The sequence below is a fragment of the Capra hircus genome, chromosome 7, assembly GCF_001704415.2.
Source record: "Capra hircus breed San Clemente chromosome 7, ASM170441v1, whole genome shotgun sequence".
In the NCBI taxonomy this organism is placed as follows: domain Eukaryota; kingdom Metazoa; phylum Chordata; class Mammalia; order Artiodactyla; family Bovidae; genus Capra; species Capra hircus.
The window spans coordinates 99,790,988-99,810,824 of record NC_030814.1 but is presented as its reverse complement, the minus strand read 5'-3'; the positions used below and the strand labels follow the sequence as shown (position 1 = coordinate 99,810,824).

At 39.9% G+C, this 19,837-nt stretch overlaps 1 pseudogene; it reads left to right on the top strand.

The window, feature by feature from the left end:
• On the top strand, nt 1,188-8,657 carry LOC108636444 (annotated as a pseudogene).

Below are 19,837 nucleotides of genomic sequence, written 5' to 3'. Positions count from 1 at the left end.
TTCTGTATCACTTGGTGTACTATTAATTACTTCTAGTTGTTGCTCATTTCATTTAATGTAATATTCGGTTCTAACTAGTTTTTATTTTATAGTTCCCTGCTAAAATTATAAGTGATTCATCAGTCCTTTTTTTCACATAATTAAATATTTTATGGTCTTCCACTTATTAACAAAATGCACAGGGTGAATACTGGAAATAAAACTTATTTTGGAAGATTCCTTAAATCATTTTAAGTTGAGAAAATTGAGTTTTATATCGTTACTAATGCATTGATTCCAAATCTGGCAAACTGTTTGTTTGTCTTTCATCAGCTCTTTCTTAGGCATGATATCTCATTATTTAAGTTGGGTATTTCTCTTTCATCAGCTCTTTTTTAGGCATGATATCTCATTATTAAAGTTGGGACAAATTCCTTTGTCTTTTCATTTTAATTACCTTTGTCTGTCTTCTGAAATTATGTGACACAGTTAACTCTTTCTGTCTTAAAGTGGTGTCTTTCTGTGGGAACAGTCACATACAGTTGATGTGTGCCCAGTGGCTTTACTGGAAGAGCTAGATCTGATGTTATCACAATTCATGCCTTTCTTTGGGGTGTACTGATTGCAATCATCTTGTTAGGAGGTATGGAGGGCTTGAGCTTGAGTCATGTATGAGATATGGCTTTCTCTTTGTTTAGAGGCCAGAAGAAAATGGCATCCCACTTCAGTATTCTTGCCTGGAAAATTTCATGGATGGAGGAGCCTGGCAGGCTACCATCCATGGGGTCACAAAGAGTCAGACAAGACTGACTGACTAACAACACACTGGCCTAATGGAAGGGAGACAGGTACCAGGTTGCTAGAGCAGAAGCCCTGAGGGTCAGGTCTGAGCTGACCTTGCTCCCCGTAAGTGTGCACTTCCCCACTCCTGCACCAGCTTGGTCGACCCAGAGAGGAGCAGTGCTGGAGCAAGAAGTGCTAGTGAGTGCCACTCAACATGTGGTGGGGCATGGACCTGTTGCCTGGGCAGAGCTTGAGATGCAGTTGCCTATGATGTACTGTCTCTGTAAGCACCACCAATAGTTGGCCCACCCCTGCTCAGAAGCATCTTTGGGTCTGAAGCTCCTGTGGCCCTACAGTAGGGTTGCTGTTCTTGTAATACTATGGGCTCCAAATACAGGGAGTTGGGACCTGCATGGACTTCCGGCATGGGTAGGGTTGTGGCCATGGCATCCAGCTGTAGTCAGTGATTGGAGTTGCCTCTGATATGAAGCCCATGTAAGCACCAGTAGTAGGTGCCATGCCACAGTTTAGACATTGCTTCACGTCTGAGCCTCTGCTGTGTCTCACAACCAGGTTCCCAAATATCCACTCATCTCAGGTTGTAGCACACACACACACACACACACACACACACTATATACATCTATATGTCTGTATATCTACACCCAAATCCATATATACTGCATCTCCTGCATGCAGACAGTTCTTTACTGCCTGATCCACCTGGTGGATCTGCCTGCAATGCAGAACATTGGGTTTGATCCCTGAATTGGGAAGATCCCAGGGGAATGGAAAGACAACCCACTCCAGTATTCTTGATTGGCAAATCCCATGGACAGAGGAAGCCTGACAGGCTACAATCCATGGGGTCACAAAGACTCAGGTGTGACTGAACACACCACACACACATATAATATGCTAAGATAGCTTGTGGTACATATCAACATATAAATATCTCTCTTATAAGTGCAAACATTTAGTAGTAAGGGATTAAATGATAGATCTTAACTTCTGATATAACTGAGAAATTTCTAACTGGCTTGGAGAAACTATCATACATCCAAGAAATATATTAACCATGGTTTTATTCTAATGTAACAAAGTCATCCCTCTCTTTGAAGAGTAGAATAGTAAAGTTTAGAAATTTCAGTGGTTCTGTCCCTTCCATAAGTTCAGTACGGTTCAGTTCAGTTCAGTTGCTCAGTCGTGTGCAACTCTTTGCAACCCCATGGATGCAGCGTGCCACGTCTCCCTGTCCCTCATCAACTCCAGGAGATTACTCAAATTCATGTCCATTGAGTCGGTGATGCCATCCAAAGCTCTCATCCTCTGTCATACCCCTCACCTGCCACCTTCAATCTTTTCCAGCATTAAGGTCTTTTCAAATGAGTCAGTTCTTTGCAACAGGTGGCCAAAGTATTGGAGTTTCAGCTTCAATATCAGTCCTTCCAATGATTATTCAGGACTGATTTCCTTTAGGAAGGACAGGTTAGATATCCTTGCAGTCCAAGGGACTGTGAAGGTCTTCACCAACATCACAGTTCAAAAGCATCAATTCTTCAGCACTCAGCTTTCTTTATAATCCAACTCTCACATCCATATATGACTACTGGAAAAACCAGAGACTTGACTAGAAGGACCTTTGTTGACAAAGTAATGTCTCTGTTTTTAATATGCTGTCTCGGTTGGTCATAACTTTCCTTCCAAGGAGTAAGCATCTTTTAATTTCATGGCTGCAGTCACCATCTGCAGTGATTTTGGAGCCTCAAAAAATAAAGTCAGCCAATGTTGCCACTGTTTCTGCATCTATTTCCCATGAAGTGATGGGACCGGATGCCATGATCTTAGTTTTCTGAATACTGAGTTTTAACCCAGCTTTTTCACTCTCCTCTTTCACTTTCATCATGAGGCTCTTTAGTTCTTCTTTGCTTTCTGCCATAAGGGTGGTGTCATCTGCATATCTGAGGTTATTAGGGTTTTTTTAAAAATAAATTTATTTATTTTAATTGGAGGTTAATTACTTTACAATATTGTATTGGTTTTGCTGTACATCAACATGTATCCGCCAGAGGTATACACGTGTTCCCCATCCTGAACCCCCCTTCCTCCTCCCTTCCTGTACCATCCCTCTGGGTCGTCCCAGTGCACCAGCCCCAAGCATCCAGTATCATGCGTTGAACCTGGGCTGGCGACTCATTTCATATATGATATTATACATGTTTCAATGCCATTCTCCCAAATCATCCCACCCTCTCCCCCTCCCACAGAGTCCAAAAGACTGTTCTATACATCTGTGTCTCTTTGCTGTCTCACATACAGGGTTATTGTTACCATCTTTTTAAATTCCATATATATGCATTAGTATACTGTATTGGTGCTTTTTGTTTTTGTTTTTTGTTGTTTTTTTTTTTCACTTACTTCACTCTGTATAATAGGCTCCAGATTCACCACCTCATTACAACTGATTTAAATGTATTCTTTTTAATGGCTGAGTAATACTCCATTGTGTATATGTACCACAGCTTTCTTATCCATTCATCTGCTGATGGACATCTAGGTTGCCTCCATGTCCTGGCTATTATAAACAGTGCTGCGATGATCATTGGGGTACACGTGTCTCTTTCAATTCTGGTTTCCTCGGTGTGTATGCCCAGCAGTGGGATTGCTGGGTCATAAGGCAGTTCTAGTTCCAGTTTTTTAAGGAATCTCCACACTGTTCTCCATAGTGGCTGTACTAGTTTGTATTCCCACCAACAGTGTAAGAGGGTTCCCTTTTCTCCACACCCTCTCCAGCATTTATTGCTTGTAGACTTTTGGATCACAGCCATTCTGACTGGTGTGAAATGGTACCCCATTGTGGTTTTGATTTTCATTTCTCTGATAATGAGTGATGTTGAGCATCTTTTCATGTGTTTGTTAGCCATCTATATGTCTTCTTTGGAGAAATGTCTATTTAGTTCTTTGGCCCATTTTTTGATTGGGTCGTTTATTTTTCTGGAATTGAGCTGCATAAGTTGCTTGTATATTTTTGAGATTAGTTGTTTGTCAGTTGTTTCATTTGCTATTATTTTCTCCCATTCCGAAGGCTGTCTTTTCACCTTGCTTTTAGTTTCCTTTGTTGTGAAAAAGCTTTTAAGTTTAATTAGGTCCCACTTGTTGATTTTTGCTTTTATTTCCAATATTCTGGGAGGTGGGTCATAGAGGATCCTGATGTGATGTATGTCGGCGGGTGTTTTGCCTATGTTCTCTTCTAGGAGTTTTATACTTTCTGGTCTTACATTTAGATCTTTAATCCATTTTGTTTTTGTGTATGGTGTTAGGAAGTGTTCTAGTTTCATTCTTTTACAAGTGGTTGACCAGTTTTCCCAGCACCACTTGTTAAAGAGATTGTCTTTACTCCATTGTATATTCTTGCCTCCTTTGTCAAAGATAAGGTGTCCATCGGTGTGTGGATTTATCTCTGGGCTTTCTATTTTGTTCCATTGATCTATATTTCTGTCTTTGTGCCAGTATCATACTGTCTTGATGACTGTGGCTTTGTAGTAGAGCCTGAAGTCAAGCAGGTTGATTCCTCCAGTTCCATTCTTCTTTCTCAGGATTGCTTTGGCTATTTGAGGGTTTTTTTTTTTGTATTTCCATACAAATTGTGAAATTTAAGATTATTGTTATTACTCCTGGAAGTCTTAATTCCAGCCTGTGCTTCATCCAGTCCAGAGTTTTCCTATGATGTACACTGCACCTAAGTTAAATAAGCAGGGTGACAATATACAGACTTAATGTACTCCTTTTCCTATTTGGTACCAGTCTGTTGTTCCAGGTCCAGTTCTAACTGCTGCTTCCTGACCTGCATACAAATTTCTCAAGAGGCAGATCAGGTGGTCTGGTATTCCCATCTCTTTAGAGTTTTCCACAGTTTACTGTGATCCACGCAGTCAAAGGCTTTGGCAGAGTCAATAAAGCAGAAATAGATTTTCTGGAACTCTCTTGCTTTTTCAGTGATCCAGCAGATGTTGGCAATATGATCTCTTGTCCCTCTGCCTTTTCTAAAACCAGCTTGAACATCTGGAATTTCAAGGTTCACATATTACTGAAGTCTGGCTTGGAAATTTTCAGCATTTCTTTACTAGCATGTGACATGAGTGTGGTTGTGTGGTAGTCTGAGCATTCTTTGGCACTGCCTTTCTTTGGGATTGGAATGAAAACTGACCTTTTCCAGTCCTGTGGCCACTGCTGAGTTTTCCAAATTTGCTGGCATATTGAGTGCAGCACTTTCACAGCATCATCTTTCAGGATTTGAAATAGCTCAACTGAAAGTCCGTCACCTATGCTAGCTTTGTTTATAGTGATGCTCCCTAAAGCCCACTTGACTTCACATGCCAGGATGTCTGGCTCTAGGTGGGTGATCATACCATCATGATTATCTGGGTCGTGATGATCTTCTTTGTATAGTACTTCTGTGTATTCTTGCCACCTCTCCTTAATATCTTCTGCTTCTGTGGATCCATACCATTTCTGTTGTTTATTGTGCCCATCTTTGTATGAAATGGTCCCTTTGTACCTCTAATTTTGTTGAAGAGATCTTTAGTTTTTCCCATTTTATTGTTTCCCTCTATTTCTTTGCACTGATCACTGAGGAAGGCTTATCTCTTCTTGCTATTCTTTGGAACTCCATATTTGAATGGGTATATCTGTCCTTTTCTCCTTTGCTTTTTGCTTCTCTTCTTTTCACAGCTGTTGGCCAGGTCTGCTCAGACAGCCATTTTGCTTTTTTGCATTACTTTTTCTTGGGTATGGTCTCTCTTCCTGTCTCCTGTTCAGTGTCATGAACCTCCGTCCATAGTTCATCAGGCACTCTATCAGATTTAGTCCGTTAAATCTATTTCTCACTTCTGCTGTATAATCATAAGGGATTTTATTTGTGTCACACCTGAATGGTCCAGTGGTTTTCCCTCCTTTCTTCAATTTAAGTCTGAATTTAGCAATAAGGAGTTCATGATCTGAGCCACAGTCCACTCCCAGTCTTGTTTTTGTTGACTGTATAGAGCTTCTCCATCTTTGACTTCAAAGAATATAGTAAATCTGATTTCAGTATTGACCATCTGGTGATGTCCATGTGTAGAGTCTTCTCTTGTGTTGTTAGAAGAAAGTGTTTGCTATGACCAGTGCATTCTGTTGGAAAAACTCTATTAGCCTTTGCCCTGCTTCCTTCTGTACTCCAAGGTCAAATTTGCCTGTTACTTCTGTGCTTTTTGACTGCCTACTTTTGCATTCCAGTCCCTTATAATGAAAAGGACATCTTTTGGGATGTTAGTTCTAGAAGGTCTTGTAGGTCTTCATAGAACCATTCAACTTCAGCTTCTTCAGCATTACTGGTCTGGGCATAAACTTGGATTATTGTGATATTGAATGGTTTGCCTTGGAAACCAACAGAGATTATTCTGTTGTTTTTGAGATTGCACCCAAGTACTGCATTTCAGGCTGGTCTGGATAAAACACCCAAGTACTGTATTTCAGTCCCCGCCATAAATCAAAGCGTTAAAGACCCAAGGGACCTAGTCAAGACAAATCCTCAATGTTACAATTTAAAGAAAATTTTATATTCTTGGATGTGATGACATTCTGGGACTCTTAGGAGTTTGGAAGCAAGAGAATTAAAGGAGAAGTAGTAATGAAAAATGAATTCGTGTAACTTATAATGTAGTGTCTTAGGAACAGTGAATCAGTAGGGGAAAAAAAATCCATTCTGTCCAGAAAAGTTTCCACAAGGAAAATCATGTAATTATAGGTTAGAATAACCAAAGGAAACATGTCTAATGAGCTGACATAAGAAACTCCAAATATCTCCACTGCTGCAATCCCTCAGCCAGTGCCACTTTGGTTGGTGAGGAACCTGGTTCTTATGTTTGAAGTTCTACATCTGTCTGAGAAGCAATGCTTGATTTAATCACTTCCTGTTTTCTTCTATGAGGACAAAATTCCATCTGCGTCAGTAATCATTTAGGGAGGAATTTTGACTTCTACAAGGAAAGATTTCTCTCCCAATCTGCAGACAGGCAAGTCTGATAGCTCCACAGATGCTGCAGGAGAGTGTCAGAGAGGAAGGAAGCCAAGAGCGTGTAACGAAGCCAGATCATTGTGTTTTTTTTTTTTCTTTCGTGTTTGCACTTAAACATGTGAAACAGGCATCTTCCTCATGTCCTTAGCAGTGCCAGCTCTTTCTTCAAGGCACAGAATTCTGACATCGCACTAGCTCTTTGTCTCTCTTTCTTTAGGAATCTGTTGAAACATCACCTAGTTTGCTGGACTTCCCTGAATATTCAGGACAAAATAACACCTCCTACCACTCTCCTTTATATCTTATTTTGTTTTGTTCTTAACATCTGTCACTTTCTGACATATTCTATGATATTTTATTTTAATATCCTCGTTCACTGTCCTTGGATTGTGAGAGGTTTACTTTTCAGCACTTCTACTGCTTGCTTCCATGTGCTTAGAACATGGTTAGCACTAAATATGTATTTCTCAAGTGAATGAAGAAATATCACATTAAAACTCCAGAATATATGACCTCTTAGCAAATGTGGTGAGAATGGGAAAAAATTCCTAGTCAGAAAGGAAATGAAGTATGCTGTCAAAGGGCCTTCTGTGGTGACTCAGTGGTTTAGAATCCACCTGTAATGTAACAGCCATTTAAGAGATGTGGGTTCAATACTCGGTTTGGGAAGAACCCTTGGAGGAGAGCATGGCAACCCACTCCAGATCTCTTTCTTGGGAAATCCCATGGACAGTGGAAGCCAGTGTGCTATGGTCTTTGGGGTCCCCCAGAGTTGGACAGGACTGAAGTGGCTAAAAATATAAGCATACAAACATATGTTCAAAGAGAACTTATCTGAAAACTAAATATTAACACCAACTTCTTGAGGGCTGAATAGAAATTGCAGTAATTCAGCTATGTGAATTATACCAGTAGGAGTGAAAATTTTCATTATTTCCTTTTTTCCTGGTAGTCACCTCCACCTCATGGAACCAAGTAACAATACACAAATTTCAGGATTTCTTCTTTTGGAACTTTCCAAGGAACCAGAACTACAACCCCTCATATTTGGGCTTTTCCTCACCATGTACCTGATCACTGTGTTTGGAAACCTGTTCGTCATCTTGATTGTTGGCACGAACTCCCATATCCACACCCCCATGCCTTCTTCCTCTCCAACCTGTCCTTTGTAGACCTCTGTTTCATTTCTACCACCATCCCAAAGATGCTATGGAACATCCAGACACAGAGGAAAGATATCACCTATGAAGGCTGCATCACCCAGATGTATCTTTACATTCTCTTTGCAGGATTCGATGATTTCCTGCTGACTGTGATGGCCTATGATCTGTATGTGGCCATCCGCCACCCCCTGCACTACATGGTCATCATGAGCCCCCGGCTCTGTGGACTGCTGGTTCTGATATCCTGGGTGCTGATTGCCTTGTATTCCTTGCTACACAGCTTAATGGTGCTGTGACTGTCCTTCTATCCAGTTGTGCAAACCCCCCACTTTTTCTGTGAACTCAGTCAGGTGGTACAACTTGCCAGTTCTGACAACTTTCTTAATAACATAGTGATGTATTTTGTAGCTGTCCTGATGTGTGGTGGTCCTTTTGCTGGTATCCTTTACTCTTATTCTAAAATAGTTCCCTGCATGTGTACGATCACATCAGCTCAAGGGAAATATAAAGCATTTTCTACCTGTGTATCTCACCTCTTGGTTTTCTGCTTATTTTGTTTTGTAGCCTTAGGAATTTACCCTAGGTCTGGTGCCACCCACAGCTCACATTCAAGTACAATTTCCTTGGTGAAGTACACTGTTATTACACCCATGCTGAATCCCATTTATACAGTGTGAGAAATCAAGATATAAAGGGAGCTCTGAAGAGTTTATATTTGACACCAAGTATAAAAGACCAATTATAATAGTTCCCTGGACTGCATAACCCAAAGCCTTAGAACCAGAAATTGTGATTCTTTGATCATTGTGGAATAAAATTTTCTCCTTGTATGTATTTTCTTGAATTTCCATTTTTCTTTCCTTCTTTGGATTCAACATCTTTATACAATTTAGGCACTTCTATTTTAAGCTTTATTCTCAGTCTTGTATACAGACAGATTTTATTTTTTCCTATTCCACAATTTACTTACCTTTGGAGAAAAAAAAACTTTGAAATTTCATTCTTTGGGGGGGCATCATAGATTTAGGAAGAATTCATTGAGAATAGTGTCTTATTAAAGCGTTTAGTGTACGGACACTGAAAGAGGTTATCCAAAGATATTGCTTATTGCCAGTGTGTTACTTGTTTTTTGCCTTTGGAGTTCTTGTTTTTTCCTTCTGTGTGTTACTTAAGGTTTGATGTTTTATTTAGTGGTATGCTTTGAGCAAGCTCCAGGAGATGCTGAAGGGACAGGGAAGCCTAGCATGCTTCCGTCCATGGGGTAGCAACAAGCCAGATAGAATGAGCGACTAGACAGCAAAGTAATATGCTTGTGTTTCTTTCTAGTCTTTGTGTATCCAATGTAGTTTTTTGATGCATGGTAAACAATGGGTTTTTATATGATGACCTACAACTATATTTTCTTTTCAAAACGGGCTGTCTTTTAAGTTTCTGCACTTTGAAATAGCACTACATTTTTAACTCCCTGGCCTACATTTGTGTGTTTGCTGTCATATTTAACAACTCACTATTTATCCCTTTAATTTTCATTGTAGCTATACTTGACTTTAGAAATTCTTTTTGTCTATTAAATTTTCATTCTAGCTTAAGTGATTTGATCCTCAGCCTTTCTACATATTTGCCTTTACTAGTGGGATTTTGCGGAGAAGGCAATGGCACCCCACTCCAGTACTCTTGCCTGGAAAATCCCATGGACAGAGGAGCCTGGTAGGCTGTGCTCCATGGGGTCGCAAAGAGTCAGACACAACTAAGTGACTTCCCTTTCATTTTTCACTTTCCACTTTCATGCATTGGAGAAGGAAATGGCAACCAACTCCAGTGTTCTTGCCTGGAGAATCCCAGGGACGGGGGAGCCTGGTAGGCTGCTGTCTATGGGGTCACACAGAGTCGGACACGACTGAAGTCGGTTCACGTATTGCTGAAGCCTGGCTTGGAGAATTTTGAGCATTACTTTACTAGCGTGTGAGATGAGTGCAATTGTGCGGTAGTTTGAGCATTCTTTGGCATTGCCTTTCTTTGGGATTGGAATGACACCTGTTTAAATATCATTGTGTTCATCAGTCCTTTTTTTCACAAAATTAAATATTTTATGGTCTTCCAATTATTAACAAATTCACAGGGCGAATATTGGAAATAACACTTCTTTTGGAAGATTTTTTGCATCAATTTATCTTGAGAAAATGGAGTTTTATATCATCTTTATTAATGCATTGAATTCCAAATCTGGTAAACTCTGTCTTTTCTCTAGCTGTTTTTTAAGACATGATCTTTTGCTCTTTCATTTGGGACAAATTCTTCTGTCTTTTCATTTTACATACCTTTGTCTATACATCTGAAATTATGTGCCACAGTTAACTGTTGTGGTCTTCAAGTGGTGTCTTTCTGTGGAAACAGTCATATACAATTGATGTGTGCCCAGTGGCTTTACTGGAAGAGTTAGATTTGATGTTATCACAATCCATGCCTGTCTTTAGGGTGTACTGGTTGCAATCATCTTGCTAAGAATGATGGACAGTTTTGGGCTTGAACCAAGTATGAGATAGAGCTTCCTGTTTGCTTAGTAGCCATTACTGGCTTAACGGGAGGCAGGCAAGCCCCAAGGTGCTAGGGCTGAAGCCTTGAGGGTCAGATCTGAGCTGACCTTGTTTCCCCTAACTGTGTGCTCCCTCACTCCTGCACCAGCTCAGTCAACCCAGAGGGGAGCACTCCTGGAGCAAGAAGTGCTAGTGTGTGACACTCTAGATGGGGTGGGGTAAGGAGCCTCTTGGCCTGGACAGAGCCTGAGATGCAGACTGCCTCTGATGTGCTGTCTGTATAAGCACCATCAATGGCTGATTCTCCCCTGCTCAGAAGCATCTTTGGGTCTGAAGCTCTTTTGTGCCTACAGTAAAGCTGCTGTTCTTGCCATGGTTCACTTCAGTTCAGTTCAGTTCAGTTCACTCGTTCAGTCATGTCTGACTCTTTGTGACCCCATGAATCCCAGCACACCAGGCCTCCATGTCCATCACCAACTCCCAGAGTTCACTCAGACTAGCGTTCATCCAGTCAGTGATGCCATTCAGCCATCTCATCCTCTGTCATCCCCTTCTTCTCCTGCCCCCAATCCCTCCCAGCATCACAGTCTTTTCCAATGAGTTAACTCTTTGCATGAAGTGGCCAAAGTACTGGAGTTTCAGCTTTAGCATCATTCCTTCCAAAGAAACCCCAGGGTTGATCTCCTTCAGAATGGACTGATTGGATCTCCTTGCAGTCCAAGGGACTCTCAAGAGTCTTCTCCAACACCACAATTCAAAAGCATCAATTCTTCAGTGCTCAGCCTTCTTCACAGTCCAACTTTCACATCCTTACGTGACCACAGGAAAAAACCATAGCCTTTACTAGACGGACCTTAGTCAGCAAACTAATGTCTCTGCTTTTGAATGTGCTATCTAGGTTGGTCATAACTTTTCTTCCAAGGAGTAAACGTCTTTTAATTTCATGGCTGCAATCACCATATGCAGTGATTTTCGAGCACAAAAAAACAAAGTCTGGCACTGTTTCCACTGTTTCCCCATCTGTTTCGCATGAAATGATGGGACCGGATGCCATGATCTTCATTTTCTGAATGTTGAGCTTTAAGTCAACTTTTTCACTCTCCTCTTTCACTTTCATCAAGAGGCTTTTTAGTTCCTCTTCACTTTCTGCCATAAGGGTGGTATCATCTGCATATCTGAGGTTATTGATATTTCTCCTGGCAATCTTGATTCCAGCTTGTGTTTCTTCCAGTCCAGCATTTCTCATGATGTACACTACATAGAAGTTAAATAAGCAGGGTGACAATATACAACCTTGATGTGCCCCTTTTCCTATTTGGAACCAGTCTGTTGTTCCATGTCCAGTTCTAACTGTTGCTTCCTGACCTGCATACAGATTTCTCAAGAGGCAGGTTACATGGTCTTGTATTCCCATCTCTTTCAGAATTTTCCACAGTTTATTGTGATCCACACAGTCAAAGGCTATGGCATAGTCAATAAAGCAGAAGTAGATGTTTTTCTGGAACTTTCTTGCTTTTTCCATGATCCAGCAGATGTTGGCAATTTGATCTCTGGTTCCTCTGCCTTTTCTAAAACCAGCTTGAACATCAGGAAGTTCATGGTTCACGTATTGCTGAAGCCTGGCTTGGAGAATTTTGAGCATGACTTTACTAGTATGTGAGATGAGTGCAATTGTGCAGTAGTTTGAGCATTATTTGGCATTGCCTTTCTTTGGGATTGGAATGAAAACTGACCTTTTCCAGTCCTGTGCCAATGCTGAGTTTTCCAAATTTGCTGGCATATTGAGTGCAGCAATTTCACAGCATCATATTTCAGGATTTGAAACAGCTCAACTGGAATTCCATCACCTCCACTAGCTTTGTTCATAGTGATTCTTTCTAAGGCCCATTTGACTTCACATTCCAAGATGTCTGGCTCTAGATGAGTGATCACACCATCATGATTATCCGGGTTGTGAAGATCTTTTTTGTACAGTTCTTCTGTGTATTCTTGCCACCTCTTCTTAACATCTTCTGCTTTTGTTAGGTCCATACCATTTCTGTCCTTTATCGAGCCTATCTTTGCATGAAATGTTCCCATGAAATGTTCCCTTGGTATCTCTAATTTTCTTGAAGAGATCTCTAGTCTTTCCCATTGTGTTGTTTTCCTCTATTTCTTTGCATTGATTGCTGAAGAAGGCTTTCTTATCTCTTCTTGCTATTCTTTGGAACTCTGCATTCAGATGCTTATATCTTTCCTTTTCTCCTTGGCTTTTCACTTATCTTCTTTTCACAGCTATTTGTAAGGCTTTCCCAGACAGCCATTTTGCTTTTTTGCATTTCTTTTCCATGGGGATGGTCCTGATCCCTGTCTCCTGTACAATGTCACGAACCTCCATCCATAGTACATCAGGCACTCTATCTATCAGATCTAGGCCGTTAAATCTATTTCTCATTTCCACTGTATAATCATAAGGAATTTGATTTAGGTCATACCTGAATGGTCTAGCAGTTTTCCCTGCTTTCTTCAAATTAAGTCTGAATTTGGTAATAAGGAGTTCATGATCTGAGCCACAGTCAGCTCCTGGTCTTGTTTTTGTTGACTGTATAGAGCTTCTCCATCTTTGCTGCAGAGAATATAATCAACCTGATTTCTTTGGTGACCATCGGGTGATGTCCATGTGTAGAGTCTTTTCTTGTGTTGTTGGAAGAGAGTGTTTGCTATGACCAGAACATTATCTTGCCATGGTGTAGGGCTGCAAAACAAGGCAGCTGAGACCTGCATGGACTTCTGGCATGGAATGAGGTGTGGGCTATGGCATCCAGCTCTAGTCAGTGATTGGGGTTGCCTCTGATGTGAAGCCCATGTAAGCACCAGTAATAGGTGCCATGGCCCTGCTTAGACATTGTTTCATATCTGAGCCTCTGTTGTGACTCACAGCTAAGTTCCCAAGCATCTGCTCAGGCTGTGGCACACATGTAGGTACTCATACACACATACACACACACAAACATACATACATATATATATATGTTTCCCAGCTGGTGCTAGTTGTAAAGAACCTGCCTCGCAATGCAGGTGACATATGAGATGTGGGTTTGATCCCTGGGTTAGAAGATCCTCTGGAGAAGGAAATGGCAACTCACTCTAGTGTTCTTTGCTGGAGAATCCCATGGGTGGAGGAGCCTGGAAGGCTACAGTGCATGGGGTTGCACACATTTATACATGAGTGAAGAGTATTAGCATGGCTTCCGTGGTGGATCAAATGTTTAAAAATCTGCCTTCAATGTAGGGGACATAGATTTGATCTTTCAGTGGGAAGACACCATGGGGAAGGTAATGGCAACCCACTCCAGTATTCTTGCCTGGAAAATTCCATGAACAGAGAAGCCTGGTGGGTTACTGTCCATGGGGTTACAAAAATCTGGACAAGATGAGCACAGCCCAAACACACATACAATATGTTATGATAGGTTATGGTGCATGTAAACTTATAAATATCTCTCTTATAATTACAAACATTTAGCAAAGAGGGACTAAAGGATAGCTCTTGATTTTGGATATAACTGGGGAATTTATAATTGGCTTGGAAAAACTGTCATGGATCCAGGGAGTATAATAACCACGGTTTTATACTAAAGGGGCAAAATTATCCCCTTTTTTGAAGAGGAGAATAGTACTTTTTAGAGATACCAGTGGTTGTGTCCCTGCCACAAATCAAAGCTCTGAAGACCCTAAGGACCTAGTCAAGACAAATCCCCAGTGTTACAGTTTAAAGAAAAATTTCTGCTCAGGGGTGTAATGCTGTGCTGGGAAACTTTGAAAGCAAGAGAATTAAAAGGAAAGGAGTAATAAAAAATGAATTCACCTAACTTATAATGCATGTCTTAGGAATAAAGAATCAGTAGGAAAAAAAAAAATAAGCCATTTTGTCCAGAAAAGTCTCCCCGTGGGAAATCATGTAGTTAGAGGTTGGGGTAACCTGAGGAATCATGTCTAAAGAGCTGACACAGGAAGCTGTAAATATCTCCTCTGCTGCAGTCCCTCCGCCTGTGCCTCGTTAGTTGGTGAGGACCTGGTTCTTGCTTTCGAAGTTCTACATCTGTCTGGGAATCAATGCTTGATTTAAGCACTTTTCTTATTTGGGGACCTAAATTAGTTCTGCATCATTAAGCATTTAGGGAGGAATTTTGACTTCTACAGGGAAAGCTTTCCCTCTCAGTCTGCAGGCAGGTGAATCTGAGAACTTCACAGACACTTCAGGAGAGCTCCAGAGAGGATGGAGGCCAGGAGCGTGTACCTGAGGTCATCTGAGGACCAATCTAGCATAGCCCAGAGGCCAGAGGTTACTGTGGATGTATTCTGGTTTTCCTGATAGTAATGCACTTATTTATGGTCTAAAACAAAAATGAAACTTGCACTTGAAAATACAAGTGTCAATGCTGACAATTAGATGGTAATAGTGGAAGCTCAGAATGTAGGGTGGTGGTGGTTTTGTTGTAAGTTGTGTCCACTCTTGCAACCCCATGGACTGTAGACTGCCTGACTCCTTTGTCCCTGGGATTTCCCAGGAAGAATACTGGAGTGGAATTTCAGAATGGCTCCCTCCTTTTCCCCTGCTGAATGCTCGAGGGGGTTTTTCTCCAGTATTTACTGGATCTACTCGAGTTCCTGAAGGTAAATCTCAAAATATTGTGGGAGGCCCCTCTGACTGAGCTCGCATACGACTTGTCTGCTCTGAGCCTCCAGCAGTTTGTCAAGTGCAGTTCAGAGTCTCCTTCCTGGAGCTGGTGCTCAGTGGGCTTCCCTCCCTTGAGTGTCTACTCTGAGATCTTGAAATTGTATTGACCTCAACTCTTCAAAGCCTGGATCTACCCCTGGTTTTCTGTACTTTCTATTACTGGCTAGTGAGAGGTGACAATTCCAGAGATCTAGCCCTGAGCCTTTGGAGTGGGGATACTGACTCCAAGAACCTAGACTACCAGAAAATGAACCCTAGGAAGTATCAAATAGTGAGAACTCACACAAAGGAAACCACTGTAATACAAGACCCAACATCACCCAACCACAAATAGCACACTGTGAAGGACTCTGCATCTAAACAACAAACAAAAAAAAAATACAAACAAAATCAGCAGCAGACAGGATTACCACCTCACTCAACCTTGTCCAACAGAGGAAAAATAAACAACCAAACAAAAAGTCAGTACAAATTTCACCATATAAAAGCTTACACAAACCACTGGACCAACCTCAGAGGACAGAAACCAAAAGGAAAAAAGACTCCAACCTTGAAGCCTGGGAAAAGAAGACCTCAAGCACAATAAGTTAAGAAAAAATCATGAAAAGGCACATAAATACTACACAAATGAAGGAACAAACTAGAAACATAGAAGTCCAAATAAATGAAGAGGAAATAGGCAAACTACTTGGAAAAGAATTCAGAACAATGATTGTAAAGATTATCAAAAATCTTGAAAGCAAAATGCAAGAATCAGTTAATAAATACTTAAAAGAACTAAAAAATAAATATGCAGACACAAACAACACAATTACTGAAATTAAAAATACTCTGGAAGGAAACAATACCAGAATATCTGAAGCAGAAGATTGAATCAGTGAGTTGGAGGATGGTGGAAACGGTGGAAATAAATTCTGAAGAGCAGAATAAAGTAAAAAGAATGAAAGGAACTGAGGATAGTCTCAGAGACCTCTGGGACAATATCAAATACACCAACATTTGAATTCGAATAGGAGTCCCAGAAATTTTTTGAAGAGTTTATAGTTGAAAATTTGGAAAGGAAATAGTACCAATAGTACCAACACAGAAAAAGAAATAGTCAATTAAGTCCAAGAGGAACAGAGTCCCAAATAGGAGAAACCCGTGGAAAAACACACCAAGACACATACTAATCAAACTACAAAGACTAAACACAAAGAAAGAATATCAAAGACAGCAAGGGAGAAGCAACAAGTAACATACAAGGGAAACCCCCAAAGGCTTAACAGGTGATCTTTCAGCAGAAACTCTGCAGGCCAGAAGGGAATGGCAGGATATATTTAAAGAAGGAAAGGGAAAAATCTACAACCAAGATTACTGTACCCAGCAAGGATCTCATTCAAAATTGATGGAGAAATAAAAAGATTTTCAGACAAGCAAAAGTTAAGAGAATTCAGTGCCACCAAACCAGCTTTACAACAAATGTTAAATGGACTTACATAGTCAAGAAATATAAGAGAAGAAAAAAGATCTACCAAGTCAACCCCAAACAATTAAGAAAATGGCAATAGGAACATACATATCAATAATTACTTTAAATGTAAATGTATTAAATGCTCCAACCAAAAGATACAGATTGGATGAATGGATAAAAAAACAAGACCCATATACATGCTGTGCACAAGAAACCCACTTTAAACCTCAAGACATGTATAGACTGAAAGTGAGAGGATGGAAAAATATATTTCATGCAAATCAGAAGCAAAACAAAGCTGGAGTAGCAATCCTCATATCAGACATAATAAACCTTAAAATAAAGAAAATTACAAGAGATAAGGAAGAACACTACATAATGATCAAGGGATCAATCTAAGAGGAAGACATAACAATTGTAAATATCTATGCATCCAACATAGGAGCACCTCAATGCATAAGACAAACACTAACAGACATAAAAGGAGAAATTGACAGTAACACAATAATAGTAGGAGACTTTAACACCCCACTCACACCAATGGACAGATCATCAAAACAGAAAATTAATAAGGAAACACTAGTCTTAATGACACATTAGATGAGATGGATCTCACTGATATCTTCAGGACATTCCATCCAAATGCAGAAGAATACACCTTCTAAAGTGCACATGGAACATTCTCCAGCATAGACGACATCTTGGGTCCAAATAAAACCTTAGTAAATTTAAGAAATTTGAAATCATATCAAGCATCTTCTTTGACCACAACACTATGAGACTAGATATCAATTACAAGAAGAAAAAAACTGTAAGAAACACAAACACATGAGATTAAACAACACGTTTCTAAATAGACAACAAGCTATTGAAGAAATCAAAAGCAAAATCATAAAATTTCTAGAAACAAATGACAATGAAAACATATACAACTCAAAACCTATGGGATGCAGCAAAAGCAGTCATAAGAGGGAAGTTTATAGCAGTACAATCCTACTTCAAGAAACAAGAAAAACATCAAATAGATAACCTAATTTTACACCAAAAACAACTTGAAAAAGAAGAACAAAAAAAATACCTCAAATTAGAAAAAGGAAAGAAATCATAAAGATCTGAGCAGAACTAAGTGAAAAAGAAATGAAAGAAACAATAGCAAAGATTAATAAAACTAAAAGTTTGTTCTTTGAGAAGATAAGCAAGAATGGCAAACCTTTAAACAGTCTCATCAAGAAAAAAAAGGATAAGAATCAAATTTTTAAAATGACATGAAAAAATGCTCAACATCACTCAGTATCAGAGAAATGCAAATCAAGATCACAATGAAGTACCATTTCACGCCAGTCAGAATGGCTGCCATCCAAAAGTCTACAAGCAATAAATGCTGGAAAGGGTGTGGAGAAAAGGGAACCCTCTTACATTGTTGGTGGGAATGCAAACTAGTACAGCCACTATGGAGAACAGTGTGGAGATTCCTTAAAATACTGGAATTAGAACTGCCTTATAACCCTGCAATCCCACTGCTGGGCATACACACCAAGGAAACCAGAATTGAAAGAGACACATGTACCCCAATGTTCATCGCAGCACTGTTTATAATAGCCAGGACATGGAAGCCACCTAGATGTCCATCAGCAGATGAATGGATAAGAAAGCTGTGGTACATATACACAATGGAGTATTACTCAGCCATTAAAAAGAATACATTTGAATCAGTTCTAATGAGGTGGATAAAACTGGAGCCTATTATACAGAGTGAAGTAAGTCAGAAAGAAAAACACCAATACAGTATGCTAATGCATATATATGGAATTTAGATAGATGGTAACAATAACTCTGTATGAGAGACAACAAAAGAGACTCAGAGGTGTAGAACAGTCTTTTGGACTCTGTGGGAGAGGGAAAGGGTGGGATGATTTGGGAGAATGGCATTGAAACATGTATAATATCATATAAAAAATGAATCACCAGTCCAGATTCGGTGCATGATACTGGATGCTTGGGGCTGGTGTACTGAGACGACCCAGAAGGATGGTACGGGGAGGGAGGAGGGAGGAGGGAGGGGGGTTCAGGATGGGGAACACGTATATACATGTGGCAGATTCATGTTGATGTATGGCAAAACAAATACAATGTTGTAGAGTAATTAACCTCCAATTAAAATAAATAAATTTATATTAGAAAAACATAGAAATGTGAAGCAAAAAAGGATGACTCCTGCTGATATAAATAAATTAAAATTAAAAAAGAGAAAATGCAAATGTCAGTCTTGACAATTAAATGGTAATAGTGGAAGCTCAGAAGGAACGATGTGGTGGTTTAGTCTCTAAGCTGCTCCAACTTTTGCAACTCCATGGACTATAGCCCACTGGCTCCTCTGTCCATGGGATTTCCCAGGCAAAAATGCTGGAGTGGGTTACCATTTCCTTCTTCAGGGGATCTTGACCCAGGGATTGAACCTATGTCTCCTGCATTGAGAAGCAGATTCTTTACTTTCTGAGCCAGCAGGAAAATTTCTTTAGATGGAATAGGAGGCATAAAATGTTTCCAGTAAAAGTAGAAAATAAGTTTAAGGATTTTATGTATGAACAGAAGGAAAAAAATAGGGGAAGTCCTTAAAAAAAGACTTCTGCTTTATATGCTTCATATAAAATATATCCAACTTCTGTTGTATTTTGTCTATTTCTGATATTGAACCAGTAGCTTATATTCCAATTGTTTCTTTTCCTCTTGCGATATCCAAATTGTAAGATATTCCATGTCATAAGTATGTCATTTTTTATGTCCTTGGACAAAAGATATTTTTCTCTATTATTTTTCCAGGACATCAAGGAGATGTCACTGGAGTTGGAATGTTGATGAAGCAAGGATATCTTTATTTATTGCATTGTCTCAGGGGTCATTGAGAACATTGGATATTATTTTCCCTTAATGTCCATATATCCATTTCATTTCTCTCTGTTTTTTTCACTCTCATACTTTTTATTCTTCTCAAAATACCACACAGACATTGGCTATACCAAAAATGAACCCCACATTAATTGTTCCATGAGAAGTTTATAAACTGGAATTTCATGGTAAAAATTATATATTCATTTGGAGATTAATTATTTGACCTGACCAGCTGAGCTGTAACCACTCACAGCCTAAAGA